The sequence below is a fragment of the Ovis aries genome, chromosome 7, assembly GCF_016772045.2.
Source record: "Ovis aries strain OAR_USU_Benz2616 breed Rambouillet chromosome 7, ARS-UI_Ramb_v3.0, whole genome shotgun sequence".
Classification (NCBI taxonomy): Eukaryota; Metazoa; Chordata; class Mammalia; order Artiodactyla; family Bovidae; genus Ovis; species Ovis aries.
This window is the reverse complement of record NC_056060.1, coordinates 69,176,971-69,192,709: the sequence shown is the minus strand read 5'-3', so window position 1 is coordinate 69,192,709 and position 15,739 is coordinate 69,176,971.

Here is a 15,739-nt window from a genome sequence, read left to right as displayed (position 1 = left end):
GACTTAAACGACTAACAGTTTAAAACAAGTATATAGTTATAGGTCAGCGTATACCAACCACATGGCAAACACAAATCAAAATCCTATAATAGATACACAAAGACTAAAAAGAAAGGAACACAAACATACCACTAAAGAAAGTCATTAAACCACAAGGGAAGAAACAAAAACAAGAAATGAAGAGAGAAGAACTACAAAAACAATTAGAAACAAGTATTAAAATGGCAGTAAGTACATTCCTATCAATAATTAAGTACAAATGGACTAAATGCTTCAGTCAAAAGACATGAGGTAACTGGACAAAAACCAAGACTCTTCAATATGCTGCTTACAAGATTCACTTGATCACTAAAGATAGACTGAAAGTGAGGATTTAGAGCTATTTCATGCAAATAGAGACAAGAACCTGGAGGTAGCAATATTCATGTTAGACAAAATAGACTTTAAAACAAAGTCTATAATAAAAGATAAAGAACGGCATTATATAATGATAAAGGGGATCAGTACAACAAGGAGTATACTTGTTAATATAGATGCATCCGATATAGGAGCACTTAAATATATAAAGTAAATAATAAAAGACATAAAGGGGAAATTGGTAACAATACAATAACAGTAGGGGACTTTAACATCCCACTTACATCTAGGGACAGATCATTCAGATAAAAACGAATTTAAATGAAGCAGTAGATCAGTTGGACTTAATAGATATCTATAGGACATTACATCCATAAACAGCATAATGAACTATTTGTTTCAAGTGAACATGGAACATTCTCCAGGACAGATCAACGGAGGTTAGGTCACAAAACAAAACAAGTCTCAACAAATTTAACTGGATAGAAATTGTATCAAGCATTTTCCCAACTGCAATGATATGAATCCAGAAATCTATCACAGAAAGAAAAATGGGAAAAGAACAAACACAGGGAGATTAAACAACATGCTCCTAAAAAAACCTATCGGTCAATGAAGAACACAAAGAAGAAATTAGAAAATATGTCAAGACAAATGAAAATGGAAATACAACTTTCCAGCATCTATGCGATACAGCAAAAGCAGTTCTAAGAGAGATGTTTATAGCAATAGAGACCTTCCTCAAGAAACAAGCGTGCGTGCGTGCTCACTCACTCAGTTGTGTCTGATTCTTTGTAAATCCATGGACTGTAGCTCACTAAGTTCCTCTGTCCATGGAATTCTCCAGGCAAGAATACTGGAGTGGGTTGCCATTTCCTACTCCAAGGGATCTTCTCAACCCAGGGATCTAACCTGCATGTTTTGCATCTCTGGATTGGCAGGAGGATTTTTTTTTTTCCCCCACCACTGAGCTACCTGGGAAGGCCATCAAGAAACAAGAAACATCTCAAACAACCTAACCTACCACCTGAAGGACTTAATAAAAGAAAAAAAAAAAAAAAGCCCAGAGTCAGCAGAAGGAAGGAAATAATAAAGATCAGAGAGGAAATAAATAAAATAGAGATTAAAAAGCAACAGAAAAGATCAATGAAATCAATAGTGGAGTTTTTAAAAAACATAAACAAGATTGATAAACCTTTAGCCAGTTTCACCATGAAGACAGGACCCAAATGAACAAAAGAGGAAATGAAACAAGAGAAATCAGAACCAATACCACAGAGAAACAAAAAACCATAAGAAAACACTATGAACAGCTATATCCCAACAAGTTGGACAATCTATAAGAAATAAACAAATTTCTAGAAACACACTATCTGCCAAGACTGAATCAAGAAGAAACAGACAATATGAACAGGTGAATCACTAGTGGTGAGATTGAATCTGTAAGAAAAAAAGTTGCCAGTAAACAAAAGTCCAGGACCAGACAACTTCACAGGGGAATTCTACCAAATGCATAAAGAAAAACCAAAACTTATCCTTCTCAAACTACTCCAAAAAATTCAAGAGGATGTACACTCCCAAATTCATTCTACAAAGTCACCATTACCCTGTTACCAAAACCAGAAAAAGGCATTACCAAAAAGGAAAATTACAGGCCAATATCTCCGATGAACATACATGCAAAAATCCTTAACAAAATTTGAGCAAACTAAATCCAACAATATATCAAAAGGGTCATAACACCATGATCAAGCAGACTTTTTCCAGCAAAACAAGGATGATTCAACATTCACCAATCAATCAATGTGATACACATTAACAAAAGGAAGAGTAAAAATTGCATGATCATCTCAATAAATGCATAAAAAACAACTGACAAAATTCTACCTCCATTTATGATAAAAATTCTCATCCAAATTGATATAGAGGGAACATATCTCAACATAATTAAATTTAAAAGCTTTTACATAGTAAAGGAAATCATTGACAAAATGAAAAAACCTACAGAATGGGAGAAAATATTTGCAAATGATATGACCAAAAAGGGTCTAATATCCAAAACATGTAAACTGCTCATTTAATTCTATCAAAAACAGAAACAACCCAATCAAAAAATGGCAGAAGACCTAAACAGACATTTTTCAGAAACACACAGATGGATAATATGTACAAGATGTTCAACATGAGTAATTATTAGAGAAATGCAAATTAAAACAATGAGATATCACCTCACACCTTTCCAAATAGCCATCATCAAATGTCTACAGATAATAAATACTGGAAAGGCTGTGGAGAAAAGGGAACCCTTCCAAGGTGTAGCCACTATGGAAAACAGCACAGAGGTTTCTCAAAAAGCTAAACATAGTTACCATATAACCCAGCAATTCCACTGTTGGGTATATACCCAGAAATAAAACTAAAACATTAGTTTGAAAAGACACATGCACTCCAATATTCATAATACCACTGTTTACAACAGCCAAGATAAGGAAGAAAACCATTTTCCCATCAACCAATGAAGAGATCAGAAGAATGAAATATTACTAGCCATTAAAAAGAGTGAAATTCTGCCATCTGCAATGGCACCCCACTCCAGTACTCCTGCCTGGAAAATCCCATGGATGGAGGAGCCTAGTTGGCTGCAGTCAGTGGGGTCGCTAAGAGTCGGACACGACTGAGCGACTTCACTTTCACTTTTCACTTTCATGCTTTGGAGAAGGAAATGGCAACCCACTCCAGTTTTCTTGCCTGGAGAATCTCAGGGACAGGGGAGCCTGATGGGCTGCTGTCTATGGGGTCGCACAGAGTCGGACACGACTGAAGCGACTTAGCAGCAGCAGCAGAAACATAGATGGACCTGGAAAATATGATGCTTAATGAAATAAGAAAGACAAACACTATATGACATTACTTGTATTGGAATCTGAAAAAGAATACAAGCAAATGTAAACAGCAAAACAGAAACACACTCACAGATATAGAAAACAAACTGGTGGTTACCAGAGGCAAGAGGGAAAGGGGTAGGGCATGTTAGGGTTATGGGATTAAAAGATGCAAGTTACTATGTATAAAATGTAAGCAACAAGGATACATTATATAGCACAGGAAAATAGAACCATATTCTTATAATAACTTAATGAAGCATAAACTGTAAAAATACCGTTACTATGCTGTATGCCTAAAACTAATATAATACTGTAAATCAACTACATTTCAAGAAAAATAAATAGAATGAGGATGCCTGCCTGATAAGACTGTTGTAGGGATGAAATGAAACCATGAACGTTTCCTCTAAATAACACACAGAACAAGGCCTAGCACCTAGAACTCTCCATCACTTTCAGAGGTTAGGGTCATTGTTATGTCCCTGTAATGTTTGCAATCATTTTGCCATAAGCATGAGTCACTTCTGTTAAGTTTTTAAAAACCTAAATGGGGAGAATTTTTAAAGTTAATAAGATTATATAAAATGAACAAGGATTTTCTCGCCATTCTTTATTTTAATATAGTTGATATACAATATTGTGTTAGTTTCAGGTGTATAACATAGCGATTCAACCTTTATATACATTATGAGATGATCAGTATAATAAACCTGTAACCACCTGTCCCCATATAAAGTTATTATAATATTGAATATATGCCCAAGGCAGTATATTACATCCCTGTGATTTATTTATAACTGAAGGTTTGTGCCTCTTAATCTCCTTCACTTATTTGCCCATCCCCCCACATCCCTCCCCTTTGGCAACCATTCAATTGTTCTCTGTATCTGTGAGAATGTTTTCATTTTTATTTGCCAGTCCACTTGTTTTTAGATTCTGCATATGTGAGATCATTTGTCTTTATCTACTTTATTTCGCTTAGGATAAAATGTTTGTTCCTCTAGGAGAACTTCAGTATCATTTTGTTAAGTTTTCCTCAAAATCCTGTGAATGTTTTAATTGGCACTGTACTAAATTTATGGATGTATTGAGGAAGAACAGATAGCTTCATGCTGAGCCTTCATATCCAAGATCAAGGCATCTTTTCAAGTTTCTTCGTATGTTCTCAGCATAATTTAAATTTATCCTTTATATGAGTCTGTATATTTCTTTTTTTTACCCATTTTGTAAATGGAATCTTTTCTTTCATTATATTCTCTTACTTGATCTTATTTATACATAGGAAAGCAATGAAGGGGATGGCCCTAGCATGTAATAAAATATATTATGGAACTACAATAATTAAGAACAGTTTGGTGCTGAAGAAAAAATGAGAACATCAAAGGAATCTAGAAATAGACTAACTCACATGAGAATTTAGCATATTAAAATCAAAATAGGAAAAATGAATTAATCTATAAGTTACAACAGGAAAACTAGCTAACCATTAAGAAGAAGATAAATGCCTTCCTCAGTCTTCACTCCTAATAAATCCAGCTTAATCAGAGATTTATTAACTGATACCAAAAAACCAGACTAATCAGTGATTTAAAAATAATAAACCTATGATAAGAACAGAAGAAAATATATATCAATTTATTCATACTCTTAGAATAAGAGATGCTTTCTAAGCAATATATAGAAAGGTGTTATATATATATATAAAACACCTGTTTGGATAAAAATATATAAAAAATAAAGCCAAATGACAACAAACTAGGAACATAAAAAGGGCTGGTTTGCCAAAGAGTTCATATAGTCATTTAGGGAAAAAATCTGACAAACCAATTGAAAAGCAAAAATTAATGAAGGTAATCAGATAATGAGCAAAGTTGGCTCATTAGAAATAGCAGAAATGAAGTTCTACTATCTAATAAACATCAGAAGTAAATGCCGAACAATAGTCACAATGATTAGACAGGCCTCAGGGAGGCCAGAGAGGATGGGAGGACCAGACACTTTACCCAGCACGACACAGTTCATGAACTATACAAGTCCACAGGCTACAACCAATGACTTTTCTGGGCTTTCTTTTCTAGATGATAATTTTGAATGACTTTCACGTCAGCATGATATAGTAAGTCAAATCCATCTGGATATGTTGGGTATGAAAAATGGAGAATTACTTAACTATTAGGAATTACCCTTTAGTTGGAGCTTTTAAGTTTCAACTTTTAAAATAATTTTATCCTGGTTTAGTTGTTCCCTAAACCTGATTTTCTTCTTTCTCATATCCTTCTGTTGACAAGAACACCATCTCACATGCAGAAATGTTACCTGCCCAGCTTTATAATGCAATGTATTCTGAATAACGTCTCTACTGAAGCTCAGTCAGTTCAGTTCAGTTGCTCAGTCATGTCTGACTCTTTGCGATGCCATGAATTGCAGCACGCCAGGCCTCCCTGTCTATCACCAACTCCCGGAGTTCACCCAAACCTACGTCCATTGAGTCCGTGATCCCATCCAACCATCTCATCCCCTTCTCCTCCTGCCCTCAATCTTTCCCAGCATCAGGGTCTTTTCCAATGAGTCAACACTTCGTATGAGGTAGCCAAATTACTGGAGTTTCAGCTTTAGCATCGGTCCTTCCAATGAATATTCAGGACTGATTTCCTTTAGGGTGGACTGGTTGGATCTCCTTGCAGTCCAAGGGACTCTCAAGAGTCTTCTCCAACACCACAGTTCAAAAGCATTGATTCTTTGGTGCTCAGCTTTCTTTATAGTCCAACTCTCACATCCATACATGACCACTGGAAAAATCACAGCCTTGACTAGATGGATCTTTGTTGACAAAATAATGTCTCTGCTTTCAATATGCTATCTAGGTTGTTCATAACTTTCCTTCCAAGGAGTAAGCGTCTTTTAATTTCACGGTTCATTACTCAGTAATTCCTTCTTAAAACTCTTAATGTTCTCTGAATGTCGCTATTCTCAATCACTTTTTTCTTTTAATAAGTACAAGTTGTCTCTGATAATTCTATACACAGGGTTTTCCATTTCTTTTCTAGATCCTTGGCCTTCATATAACACTATGGCACATTTGTCACAATAACCTTTTCATATGTGACCCTGTTTTGTACTTGGAAATTTTTCTTCTTAGGAGACCAACCCTTTCTTTCAGTGTGAAAGCTTATGCTCCAATTATTAATTACATTGTGTCTTCTTAAAGTTGATACTCAAAAGCACAAAAGTGTAAAATAATTTTAAAATAAAATAATTCTCCAACTATTCTCTGTCCCCTGTGAAAGATTCTGCCAATTATTCTAGCTCTTCTCCCAAAGGCTAATGGGCTGGGTGCCTCTGCCTCCAGCTACTCAGGAATCAATACATGAGAGCAGGTCAGTTGCTCCTGTGTTTAGTTATGTGTTCAGTTCAGTTCAGTTTAGTCGCTCAGTCATGTCCGACTCTTTGCGACCCCATGAATAGCAGCACACCAGGCATCCATCACCAACTCCAATAGTTTACTCAGACTCACGTCCATCGAGTCAGTGATACCATCCAGCCATCTCATCCTCGGTCATCCCCTTCTTCTCCTGCCCCCAATCCCTCCCAGCATCAGAGTCTTTTCCAATCAATCAACTCTTCGCATGAGGTGGCCAAAGTACTGGAGCTTCAGCTTTAGCATCATTCCTTCCAAAGAAATCCCAGGGTTGATCTCCTTCAGAATGGACTGGTTCAATCTCCTTGTAGTCCAAGGGACCCTCAAGAGTCTTCTCCAACACCACAGTTCAAAAGCATCAATTCTTCAGCGCTCAGCCTTCTTCACAGTCCAACTCTCACATCCATACATGACCACAGGAAAAACCATAGCCTTGACTAGACGGACCTTAGTCAGCAAAGGAATGTCTCTGCTTTTGAATATACTATCTAGGCTGCTCATAACTTTTCTTCCAAGGAGTAAGCGTCTTTTAATTTCATGGCTGCAGTCACCATCTGCAGTGATTTTGGAGCCCCAAAACATAAAGTCTGACACTGTTTTCACCTTTCCCCATCTATTTGCCATGGAGTGATGGGACCAGATGCCATGATCTTCGTTTTCTGAATGTTGAGCTTTAAGCCAACTTTTTCGCTTTCCTCTTTCACTTTCATCACGAGGCTTTTTAGTTCCTCTTCATTTTCTGCCTTAAGGGTGGTGTCATCTGCATATCTGAGGTTATTGATATTACTCCTGGCAATCTTGATTCCAGCTTGTGTTTCTTCCAGTCCAGCGTTTCTCATGATGTACTCTGCATAGAACTTAAATAAGCAGGGTGACAATATACAGCCTTGACGTCCTCCTTTTCCTATTTGGAACCAGTCTGTTGTTCCATGTCCAGTTCTAACTGTTGATTCCTGGCTTGCATACAGATTTCTCAAGAGGCAGGTCAGGTGGTCTGGTATTCCCATCTCTTTCAGAATTTTCCACACTTTATTGTAATCCACACATTCAAAGGCGTTGGCATAGTCAATAAAGCAGAAACAGATGTTTTTCTGGAACTCTGTTGCTTTTTCCATGATCCAGCGGATGTTGGCAATTTGATCTCTGGTTCCTCTGCCTTTTCTAAAACCAGCTTGAATGTCAGGAAGTTCACGGTTCACGTATTGCTGAAGGCTGGCTTGCAGAATTTTGAGCATTACTTTACTAGCGTGTGAGAGGAGTGCAATTGTGCAGTAGTTTGAGCATTCTTTTGCATTGCCTTTCTTGGGATTGGAATGAAAACTGACCTTTTACAGTCCTGTGGCCACTGCTGAGTTTTCCAAATTTGCTGGCATATTGAGTGCAGCACTTTCACAGCATCATCTTTCAGGATTTGAAACAGCTCAACTGGAATTCCATCACCTCCACTAGCTTTGTTCATAGTGATGCTTTCTAAGGCCCACTTGACTTCACATTCCAAGATGTCTGGCTCTAGATTAGTGATCACATCATCATGATTATCTGGGTCATGAAGATCTTTTTTGTACAGTTCTTCCATGTATTCTTCCCACCTCTTCTTAATATCTTCTGCTTCTGTTAGGTCCATACCATTTCTGTCCTTTATCGAGCCCATCTTTGCATGAAATGTTCCCTTGGTATCTCTAATTTTCTTAAAGAGATCTCTAGTCTTTCCCATTCTGTTGTTTTCCTCTATTTCTTTGCATTGATCACTGAAGAAGGCTTTCTTATCTCTTCTTGCTATTCTTTGGAACTCTGCATTCAGATGCTTATATCTGAGGAGCCACCCCGAGCCCGAGGCCACGGCTGGTGGCCAGGAAGAGCAACATGAGGAGCGTTGGCTGAGCAGGCACAGGAGGGCCTAGAGGAGCTATCCCACGTTGAAGGTCAGGATACCCCTCGTCCAAGGTAAGGAGCAGTGGCTGTGCTTTGCTGGAGCAGCCGTGAAGAGATACCCCACACCCAAGGTAAGAGAAACCCAAGTAAGATGGTAGGTGTTGCAAGAAGGCATCAGAGGGCAGACACACTGAAACCATACTCACAGAAAACTAGTCAATCTAATCACACTAGGACCACAGCCTTGTCTAACTCAATGAAACTAAGCCATGCCTGCGGGGCAACCCAAGACGAGTGGCTCATGGTGGAGAGGTCTGACAGAATGTGGTCCACTGGAGAAGGGAATGGCAAACCACTTCAGTATTCTTGCCTTGAGAACCCCATAAACAGTATGAAAAGGCAAAATGATAGGATACCAAAGAGGAACTCCCCAGGTCATTAGGTGCCCAATATGCTACTGGAGATCAGTGGAGAAATAACTCCAGAAAGAATGAAGGGATGGAGCCAAAGCAAAAACAATACCCAGTTGTGGATGTGACTGGTGATAGAAGCAAGATCCGATGCTGTAAAGAGCAATATTGCATAGGAACCTGGAATGTCAGGTCCATGAATCAAGGCAAATTGGAAGTGGTCAAACAAGAGATGGCAAGGGTCAACATCGACATTCTAGGAATCAGCGAACTAAAATGGACTGGAATGGGTGAATTTAACTCAGATGACCATTACATCTACTACTGCAGGCAGGAATCCCTGAGAAGAAATGGAGTAGCCATCATAGTCAACAAAGGAATCCGAAATGCAGTACTTGGATCTCAAAAATGACAGAATGATCTCTGTTCGTCTCCAAGGCAAACCATTCAGTATCACAGTAATCCAAGTCTATGCACCAACCAGTAACCCTGAAGAAACTAAAGTTGAACGGTTTTATGAAGACCTACAAGACCTTCTAGAACTAACACCCAAAAAAGATGTCCTTTTCATTATAGGGGACTGGAATGCAAAAGTAGGAAGGCAAGAAACACCTGGAGTAACAGGCAAATTTGGCCTTGGAATGCGGAATGAAGCAAGGCAAAGACTGATAGAGTTTTGCCAAGAAAATGCACTGGTCATTGCAAACACCCTCTTCCAACAAAACAAGAGAAGACTCTACACATGGACATCACCAGATGGTCAACATCGAAATCAGATTGATTATATTCTTTGCAGCCAAAGATGGAGAAGCTCTATACAGTCAACAAAAACAAGACCAGGAGGTGACTGTGGCTCAGATCATGAAATCCTTATTACCAAATTCAGACTCAAATTGAAGAAAGTAGGGAAAACCACTAGACCATTCAGGTATGACCTAAATCAAATCCCTTATGATTATACAGTGGAAGTGAGAAATAGATTTAAGGGCCTAGATCTGATAGATAGAGTGCCTGATGAACTATGGAATGAGGTTCGTGACATTGTACAGGAGACAGGGATCAAGACCATCCCCATGGAAAAGAAATGCAAAAAAGCAAAATGGCTGTCTTGGAAGGCCTTACAAAATAGTTATGTGTAATTGTATTTAAAAGAAACCAACCAAATAAAAGAACTTTTCCTTCAGGGACTATTTTATTTCCTGTAGTTAGGAAAGTGATTCACCACACAAATACTAAGAAGTTTGATACAGAAATAACTTGACAACTGTTAGTACTCATATTAACCACCACTTTGGGAATTATACAAATGTAATTAAACATATAACATATTATATATATATATAACATATAAAAATATAACATTCTGTGTACAGGTCAGATAGTACACAAATATATATTTTATAAATTGTATCAATATAATTATAAGTATGTATATTATATGAAGTAATACTACACATGGACAGATGCTATAATATCTAATACTTATGGAACATTTAGTGTATGATGGATGCTGTTGAGTGGCCACTAATTCTTTAATCCTCTTTCCATTGAGGAGATTTCAGCCTCCTCCCTTAAATCTGGGCAAGCACTGTGACTGCTTTGGCCAGTAGTATGTGGAAAGGAGTGCCAGTCTCCAAGCCCAAATCATGAGAGCTGCTCTTTCCCATCTGCGGTACAGTCACTGTCAGAGCCTGAGGCCCCCACTGTCATCAGCACAACAGCCCTACAGGAGACACCTCTTGGAGAAGCTCTGAGCCTATCTGGAGCAGGAAAGGGGCCCAGCTGAGCCCAACCTTCCAACCATCCCCAGGGAGGAACCAGGCTCCCAGGGAATTCTTCTTGGACTCTCTAGATCAGAGCAGCTGCCTGCTGAACACCACCAAATGACCCTGTCCATGCCACTTGGAGCAGAAGTGCTGGTAGTGTCCTGCTAAATTTCTGACTCATGAAATCACGAGATTTAATAAAAAGATCCTTGCATTGTTAAACAGTAATAGATAACTAGAACTCTGTTTTCTTGGTATAAAAGCAAAATCATATTAAGCAAAGTAACTTGTTCTGAATCACAGATCTAATTAATAGTGCAGTGAGATTCCAACTCAAGCAGCCTGCCTCAAAAGCCTATAATCTTAGCCATTCCACTGAATTATTTTAAAATTATAATTAACTTCCGGAGATAGGGCATATATAACATCTTGATTCTTCTTAGCATCTATTCTAATTCCTATCTAATGAAGAATTTCTGCCAAAGGCATATATCTTTTCTCCATCCACAGTTATCTATTTGTACTTATTTTCACATCCTTTTGATTTTTAAAATGTGATGAATTCCTCCAACAGATTTGCCTGTGTTTATTTTAAGACAGTAGGCTAGAGGTCCTCATTTCTCTTCTGTCTTTAGCATAGATCATATCAGCTGTGCTGCTTAATGCCAAAAGGGCAGGCTCATCTGGGGATTCAGGAAGTTGATTACTACAGTATCAAATGTGGTTTAGTAATTTTCCAAGGAGACAGAGATTCTGGGATCTTGGAAGTTTCCCTGATAAGCTATCATCCCATCTATTTTATATTAGGATGTATTGTTTACTGAAGAGGGGGCAGGAGTGGGACAAAGAAGAGACTCGATACCAGCTTCTTGACAGCAAATAGACCTGTACCTGCAGTCTTTCTGGAGCCAAAAAGGTCAAGGGTCGAGGACTCAGAGATACTGATGAAATCAAGGGACTTCAGCTAATTAAACACTTGAGCAATATGTTCAGTGATGTACACACTATTGTTTTCAAGACAGAATCGATAAACACAGCAGGTGACACCAAGTGCAATTCTCTGGTTGTTGGACATTTTCACCACAAAGAAAGATAATCAACAAAGTCTAGACTTATTTATTTATTTGCTATCATTTCCAAAACATTTTGATTTCAGCCTCTCAGAGATCTCACTGAGAGAAAGAGTCCAGCAGTGATAGGCACAGAGTTATCAACTACGTTTCCTAGAACTTAGAGCACAGTTAGCACACAAGCACAAAACTCTCCTGAGTGCACTAGTTTAATGATTCTCATTACATTGGGCTTTCTGAGTTACATCCTAGAAAAATCTAACATAAAAGCATACATACAATTCTGAGACTTTAGAGATCACTCAGGCAAATGGTTCTTAAATAGTGACTTTTTAAATCTTCCCCTCCGCTTCCAATAAAAGTAAAATCACAAATGGTTCACGTGTCAGGTGCTGTTTGAAGCTCTTTATGCTTATCTTCATAACCACTCTATGAGGTGAATATTATTATCCCCATCTTATAATGAACAGGAAACAAAGACTTGGAAAAATTAAGAAACTGCCTAAGGCTACACAGATAGGAAACGGGGAAACCTTGAATCAAACCTCAGTGGACAGACTCCTAAACTCTCTTCCCTCCTTAATTTAGAAATCAGAACAGCTCCACTTATTCATGTGTATACATGAGATTAAGAAATATATGATGGATTTGGTTTTTGAAAAGCTATGTGAAACTCCCTGTTTTAACTTAACCATAGTTTGGGTCTGCGAAGCGACGGAAGAGCCCCTCAGTTTTCAGGTCTGCCCACGAAGGACTGAGGCTGTGCTGGTTGAAGAAGCAGACCTCCTTCCTGGTTAACAGCCTAAGGTTTTTCTCAGTATATTCAGCTGTTCTTCAGTGACCATAAATTAGACTGAGTATTTTTAATCTCCCCCCTCAACTCCTTTTATCTCTCCATATAAAAACATACCATTGGTGGGGAAAAATAGTTTTATTTTAACTTAGTCCCATTTCTGAAAAGGAAAAGACATCACGAGAATGTTACTGCCTTGATTTTAAGTGCATGACATTGTTAAACAACTAATAAGGCGCCAGGAGGAACTGAGCCTCGGTAAATCTTTGTGCTTCCCACAGAGCAACAGCTATAGAATAGCAGCAGGCGAAACTTGAAGCTGCCTCTTTCCCCCCTTTTATGGAGGTCTTGGGGTCTTGGTGAGGACAGTTCAGAGTACAATGCTTAAGATGTGTGTAGAAGAGTGGGTCAGAGTTTAGTCTCTGGATTCAGACAGAACTGAATCTGAATTCTAGACTTCCACAGTTTGTGCAGCCTTAGGCAAGTTACCTAAGTTTCCTAAGCACTAGTGTTTTCATTTGTAAAAGGCAGTTTAAAATAGCATCAAACACATTGAATTCTTGTAAGGGTTAAATCAAACAACTTCTAGTCCAACAAAAGATTTAAAGAAAAAAATTTTAAACTGTGCTATTTACCATAAACAGAAGCAAATCATAAAGAAATAAAAGCAATAAAAACATGGTCATGCCATTGACTTCTCACTGGAAACAGTTGCCTTCTTAAGACTCTGAGCCTGAGGTCTGCTCTTCTCTTTTTAAAAAAAGTTTTAAAAATATGTTAAAGACATATTAGCACTAGATTGAGATGTTCTCCCTTTCTTAAGAAATAATAGCAGTAATATTTTCTTTCAGAAAACAAAGATAATAGTACTTCTTTAGTACTATTAGTTCCTTCCAAACTTATAGAGAACTCATAAGTTCAGAGCAGCACTATTCACAACATCCAAGACGTGGAAACAAACTAAATGTCCATTGACAAATGAATGGATAAAGACGATGTGGTACATATATACAATGGAATACTATTCAGTCACAAAAAGAACAAAATAATGCCATTTGTGAACTTTCTAGGTGGTGTCAGTGGTAAAGAACCTGCCTGCCAATGCAGGAGGCATAAGAGATACAGGTTCAATCCCTGGGTCAGGAAGATCCCCTGGAGGAGGGCACAACAACCCACTCCACTATCCTTGCCTGGAGAATTTCATGGACAGAGGAGTCTGGTGGGCTACAGTCCATAGGATTGCAAAGAGTCAGACAAACTGAAGAGACTTAGTATGGATGCGGGCACACAATGCCATTTGCAGCAACATGGATGCAACTAGGGATTATTATATTAAGTAAAGTAAGTCAGAAAGAGAAAGACAAATACCATGTGTTATAGTTTATATGTAGAATCTAAAATGTGACACAAATGAGCCTAACAGGGACACAGAGAATAAACTGGTGGTTGCCAAGGTGGAAGGGATTTGAAGAGGGTTGGATTTAGAGTTTAGCATTAGCAGATAGAAACTGATATCTATAGAATGGATAAACACAGTCTTACTGTATAGCACAAAGAGCCATATTCAATATCCTATGATAAATCATAATGGAAAAGAAAATGAAGAAGAATGTATAAAATATTGCATGACCGAGTCACTTTGCTGTACAGCAATAATTAACACAACATTGTAATTCAACGATATTCCAATAAAATTACATTAAAAAAAAAAACTTACAGAGAAACTCCAGATTCTCCTAACTGGTTCATCAGGCTTCCAGGGATAAATTTTGATGGGGGGGGGGGGGGGGGCAGGGAATCACCTTAATTTTCCTCAAAAAGACAGAGCAAACCAGTGCCTACGAAGAGACGAGGAAAAATACAAATAAATTTTACGTGTAACAATCAAAAATTATACTATGTTAACTGTAAACCCAAACCATAATAGACTGTTCAAGTCTAGAACTGTGGAACGAATGTTACTTTTTATTACTCCCCGAACTTTGCCAAAATCTGGCTTCAACATGCACAGTGGGCACCTACCTCCACCCGCCCAAATCTATACCCAGAACCCTGGGCAGCTGATAAGAGCTGACCTAGATCTCAGGTTTAATGGTTTTTTTCTATGACAATTCGCAGATAAAAGAATTACGTCTGCAGAAGTAGCTACCAGGCTTGATTCAAACAGGAACCAATACTCCAGGGTAACACCAAGGCTTCATAGGACTGGAAAATTAAAAGACCGGTGCTACAGCACACAAACAGAGGCGGCCCTGGGCAAAGATAGCAAAATATACATGCATGTAGATGCACCAGGAAAAATAACAGCAAGAAGACTTCCCACCAAGGGATACATAAACTATTCAAGGTATGCTCTGAAGTTTATAAGCCAGGCTGTAAAAAGAGAGAAATTCCACACTTCTATGTTTTAAATTTGGTCTTGGTAGAACATATATTGAGTACGGTACCAAGTGCACACATTTGTAAAAAAGAAAAATAACACAGTTCACCAAAAAATGAGCATGGAATCCACTTTATCAGCATTTTTAAACACAGCTCTTAATATCTAAATATAGGCTTGCCATGCCAAAGTGGAGACAGATGTGCTTTAATATAATATCCTGATGTTTGTCTATTTCCTGATGACCCTCAGACTTCTAGGGTGGGCTTTTATTTTCCTTTTGAAACAGATGTTGGTAAATGTCTATCTCGAAACCAACCATCCTGATCTACAGGGAATCCTACCAGTTTTCTCTTCCTTCTTTCAAATTTGCATTAGCCAGATCCCATTCTTTGTCAGTAGCTATGACCATAGACTATACACAGAAAATAAAGTAAAAATACTATGACAATTCAAAATGAAAGCTTTAATTTCAAGCATCTATAATGCACTAACCTAAACACAGTGCCAGAGCCAACTCAAGAAAAGTGTAATTTTCCCTTTTATCCCGCAAAGCTGGATATTCAATAAATGCAGCTTTATATAAAGATGTGTAATAACTGGGCTAACCAATGTTGCCTAGCAAAAAGCCTATTAAAGCATTAATCAAGAATGGCTTGAAGCTAGCATGTTATAGTTTTGGCAGAAGCATTGTTAGCCTCTACAGGACACTAAAATGGCAGTTTGTCTCTACTATTTCTTAAATGCTTGAAAACACTTCAGCTCTCTTCAATATGCAATCATTTTCC